Below are 6,000 nucleotides of genomic sequence, written 5' to 3' on the forward strand. Positions count from 1 at the left end.
AATCAGCCCTTAAGGGAGCAATTTATCTACTTACCCCTGCTTTGGGGAATGAGTGAATTTCATCTTGTGTAGCTGAGTACCCAGCTCCCCAATCAGACTAATTCCCAAAATGGTAGGCTTGTTGAGTTGATGATCTAGCCACTCTCACCCATACAAATCAAAGGATTGCCCTCATAGGTAGGAGTTCACAACTCACTCAGGATTAAAGTTATGTTACCTATGGTCATCCTAGTGAAATGAAAGTCTTTATTATGAATGACATTGTATAATGAGACTAAGAATTTCGTGGTCCGGTCTTATACAGACTCCTTTATATAGAATATCCCCGCTCGTATGTTTAATACATGAACGATAAGGATCAGATCATTTGTAGCACTTTACAATATTTGTAACACCTACAAAGTGGGCCATACACGTAGTGTTACCAGGATAAGGTACCCAACTTTATCTATATACTACAGACCATTTAGGTTATCACTTAAATATGATCCACCTGTATATCTCCACATACATGTTTAAGTTACAACGATAATCATGGATGTTAGTTTATTGGTTTGTGGTTAATACAACTAAAATATCATATATTTCATAGACAGAGTGAATAAAATATCATATATTATAAATCACATACAAGTTTGTTCGTACAAGGTTTACAAATTATAGGACCCTACGAGATTTAAGGCATCAACCCTAATAGTTCAGTCCATATGACATCATCTAAAGGATGGTTCTGTACCTACAAGAAGTGGGATGGGCTACTGATCTACATGAGAAATAACAATACATGTAAGGCTGTTGGCATTGGTTCTGTTTACTTAAAAATGCAAGATGGCACAGTGAAGCTTATTAGGAAGGTGAGGCATGTTCCTACTTTGAAGGGAAGTCTCCTGTCATTGGGGATGTTTGACTCTATTGGATGTGAATATAGAGGGGTTGGAGGCACTTTTGAGATAATTAAAGACTCAAAGATTGTCTTATTGGCTACAAAAATAAATAGATTGTATGTCATCAAAGATGTTCAGATTGTTGGGATTGGTGTCCTAATTCTCCAGGAGTCTCGTAGTTTGTAAACTGTACACATTATTATGAATAAAATAAGAGTTATTTTATTTTGCATTTACTCATATCCAATAAACAAAGCTTCATGGTTATTGTATGTAAACTTAAGCATGTATATGAGATCTAAAAGTGGATCATGCCTTAAGTGATAATCTAAAAAGGTTTGTAGTATAAGAATTAAGGAGGGATATCTGATCCTTGTGACACTATGGATACGGCCTGCTTTGTAGAGGTTTACAAGTATTATGAACTACTAAGATGGTTGATCCTTACTATTCACGTGGAGACATGCGAGCGAGGATGTCCTATACAAAGAGTTTGTATAAAACCAGACCACGAGATGACTAGTCTCTTTATATAACGCCGTTGATACTTAAGACTTACATCTCACCTAAACAACCATAGGTGACATGACCTCAATCCTGAGTATTTTGGGGACTCCTGCCTTTGAGGGCGATCCTTTGATTAGTATGAGTGAGAGTGGCTAAATTACCAACTCAACATGCCTACCTTTTTGGGGATTTGTCTGATTTGGGAGTTGAGAACTCAATTACACAAGATGGAATTCGCTCTTTCCCTGAAGTAGGGATAAGTAGATAGATTGTTTCCTTAAGGGCTGATTCTGGGTCTTGAACATAGTGGCCACAGCTTCTCTTTGAAAGAGAGGACTCAAGCATAGTAGGACTATGACTTATGTTCATTAGAGGGATTAGTGGTACTTAAGGAGTTAGATGTAATTACAGGGGCATAACGGTATATTGGCCCAACTATACTTATGAGCGATCTGTGAGAGGTTACCGCACTGTTGATTGGTTGATATGGACACAAAATATATCTGTAGTAAGGAGAATGCAACTATCGGTCTTTAGTGAAGTGCCTAACAGTTAACAGATGGCGGATCCCGTGACTAAAGAGTTTAGTCAGTAATTCACATACCGTTGGAGCTTCAAGCTGCAGGTTCATAAGGTCCCCTTGATAGCTCAATGGATTCAAGTTGAAAATCAGTTCTTGGGGTTGATTTGAAATGTTCAAATTGACAAGAGAAAATTCGATTATATATGATATAATCGGTGTGATGTATGAGATACATCAAGTGGAGGATTAATGTAAATGTGATTTACATTAAGTACCATAAATAGAAAAAGAGTTATGGTTTATATGTTACATGAGATGAAATATTAAAACTATAGGTTATAAATATAATATGGTAAGTCAGTTATCATATATATTTATAATAATATTAATTATTGGATAATTATCTCTTTTTCTCTAATAACTAATTGAATGGGAGGTTATTGGTGGTTTTATAGTAACCGTGAGATAAAAGGAAAAATGTTTTCCTAAATTTAGAAGAGTTGCTTAATTTAGAAAGGAACTCACGGATTGCTATCAAATGGAATCGTTTCACTAAACGATAGCTAGTAGAGAGACTAAACAATCGTGGAGTGTTACTATATGATAGTTCACTTAGCTGGTCGTAGCTAAACGATCGTAGGGCGTTATCTATACGATAGGCTGCCTTTTTCTACAAGATTGAGCATTCATTATCTGTACGATAGACTGCCTTCTTCTACACAATTGAGCATTCATCTATACGATATACACTTCTCATCTCCCACTTGCTCAATCATCTACACGATTGTTGTTCCTCCGGTCTCTTCCTCTCACACAGAGCCCACTGGATTCTCACACCGAGAATACCAAGGTAACCATTGTGGTGGTGTCCTCACTCAACTCGACTGAGTTCGAGGTTTTGAAGGCCGTTCGTTGTGTGTTTGTGCTGTTCGTGTGGTGGTTGCTGTTGATCGTGTTGTGTTGTGGTCGCTGTGTTCGAGCATTTATGTATTGCTGTTTTGGAGACTAATCGAGCGTTTGTGATCGAGGGAGTTTGAAGAATGAGTCTTCAAAGGTATGATACTTTATCCCTTGATCTTATCTGAAAGCATGCTGTAATTTTGTATTGTACATGACCTGTTAGTTTCCGTTTCTTGATTATAATTGTTAGTGTTCAATTTCGAACGAAATTTGGAACGATAATTTCGCTGCTCATGGAAATCCTCATGTCTGATTTCCTTCACAGATGACACAATAAGCTTTAATAGGCTCAGATGAAGATCCTATAAAAGGTAAACTTTGGCACAAAAGACTATCTCACATCAGTGTGGAGGGGTTGCAAGTCCTATCAAAATAGGGCATTCTTTCTAAAGGGGTTGGAAATAACCTGAAATTTTGTGAACACTGCATACTTGGAAAGACAATCAGGCAAAGCTTCCGAAAGGGGCAACATACTACCAAGGAAATACTTGAGTATGTGCATTCAGACTTATGGGGTCTAGCTCACTCTCCCCCACTAAGTGAAGCAAGTGATTTCCTTTCCTTTGTTGGATTTTTTCAAGAAAGAGCTGGGTATACTTTTTAAAGATGAGGTTTTTGGAAAATTTGATTAAAAAAAAAAAAAACCTCTAAACACATTAAACACTTAAGGACTGATAATGGATTAGAGTTTCGTGGAGAAGAGTTTAACTTGTATTGCAGGAAAAATGGAATTATGAGACATAAGACAGTGAGGTATACATCTCAGCAAAATGGAATAGCTGAAAGGCTTAACAGGACTGTGTTAGAAAGAGTAAGGTGTCAGCTTTTGAATGCTCTCTTGCTTGAGAAATATTGGGCAGAAGCAGTTTCCTTCACGATATACACCCTAAACAGATGTCCACATCACTATATTGAGTTAAAAACACCAGAAGAAAAGTGGACAGGTCACCCTCCCAAGATGGAACATTTAAAGATATTTGGGAGTGTAGGGTACGTGCATCAAAGCCAAGGTTGAAACCAAGGGCTGTTAACTGTATATTTTTAGGTTGGAGTAAAAGGGTACAGGTTGTGGCATCCTATTGAGAAGAGGTGTATCAATAGTAAGGACATCGTTTTTGGAGAAAATGAGATGTATATGTTAATAGAACAACTACCTACAACTATGTCAAAAACCAGCAGTACAAGGTTTGAGGTGGAGCCACAGAATGATCTAGAAACCTCCACTTCACAACAGAACCTAGAATCTGAAAGTGAAGACACAGTAGAGGCCGATGAAAATGTGTATAGTGAACAAGAAGAGACACAAGAAGACCTACATAATTATTCCATAGCAAGCGATAGGACAAGAAGATTAATTGTTCCCCTAACTAAATATTCAAAGCTAGATTATGCCAGTGTTACTTTAAGTGTTGCCATTTCATTAAGCAACAATGAGCCTACAAGTTTTGAAGAAGCTACTAATAGCCCTGATGCTAGACAATGATTGAGGCCATGAATGATGAGATGAGGTCTCTCAACCTTAATGACACCTGGAAGCTAGTTCCCTTACCTAAAGGGTACAAACCTATCTTATGTAAGTGGATATATAAATTTAAAAAAGAGATTCATGGAGTCTAAAAGTCTAGAGTCAAGACAAGGCTTGTTGCAAAGAGGTGCATATAGAAAGAAGGCATGGATTATACTGAGGTGTTCTCCCCTATTGTGAAACAAATATCCATTAGGCTACTCCTCTCATTAGTTGTACAGAAGGACATGGAGTTAGACTAATTGGATGTGAAGACTGTTTTCCTACATGATTATTTGAATGAAACCATCTATATGAAGCAGCCTCAGGGATATGTGAAGAAGGGAGAAGAAGAGCTAGTGTATCTTCATAACAAATCAATCTATGGACTCAAGCAGTCTCCTAGGTGCTAGTATGACAGATTTAATGAGGTGGTCTCCAAAGTAGGGTTCAAAAGAAGTTCCTATGATTGGTGTGTGTATACAAACACCAAGAGCTTTGAAGAAGTTGGAGGAAATCGATCACGAGGATTTCCATGAGCAGCGGAAAGATCATTCTAAATTACAATCATATATGAACTTTACAAATTACAATTGAAAACAGAAACATATGGTTATGCATTTATTACAGAAATTACAGCATGATAGTACAAATAATCAAGGAGAAATCTACAGACATTTGTAGACTCATCGCTGATACTCCTTGATCACGAACACTCGAACATAGCAACACCCGAACACTTGTCCAACACGATCGCTACGCAACATGAACACCGCACACTCGAACTCAGCAATCGCCTCGGTCATGAACACCTCAACAACATGAACGACCTCCACAGAACCTTGTCGGTGTCGATTTGAGTATGACACCACCAAGAAGGCTACCTTGGTATTCTCGGTGTGAGAATCCAGAGGGTGGGCTCTGTATAGACTTGGTTTGAGGCAGATGAACGGAGGACACAACAATCGTGTAAACAATTGAGTAAGTGGGAGAAGATAGAACCTATCGTATAGGTTGATGCCCAATCGTTTAGCAAAAGCTAAGCGATCGTCTAGCAAAAGCTAAGCGATTATTTAACTCATCGTTTAGCTACGCGTCTGTTGCTTATAAACATTACACGATCGTTTACCTTGGTCCAAGTTGTCGCTTAGTAAATCCTATTTACTTGACAACTTTCGTGAGATTATTTTTCGGGAGAGAAAATCTCAAAACACAATTTTGCCAAAAAACTGACTAAAATTAGAAAAATAATTTTTCTTTTATTTCACGGTTACCATGAAACCACCATTAACCCCACACTCAATTGGTTATTAGAGAAAAAGATTTAATTATCCAATAATTAATATTATATAAATATAAATGATAACCAACTTATCTTACTATATTTATAATCTATAGTTTTAATATTTAATCTCATGAAACATATAAACCATAGCTCTTTTTCTATTCGATGGTACTTAATATAATCTCATTTACATTAATCCTCCACTAGTTGTATCTCATACATCATACCGATCATATCATATATAATCAAATTACCTTTTGTCAATTTGAACATTTCAAATTAATACCAAGAATTGATCCACAACTGAATCCATTAAGCTACTAAGGGGACCTCATGG

The sequence above is a fragment of the Benincasa hispida genome, chromosome 5 (genome assembly GCF_027475165.1).
Source record: "Benincasa hispida cultivar pf3 chromosome 5, pf3_genome.v1.1, whole genome shotgun sequence".
Taxonomy (NCBI): domain Eukaryota; kingdom Viridiplantae; phylum Streptophyta; class Magnoliopsida; order Cucurbitales; family Cucurbitaceae; genus Benincasa; species Benincasa hispida.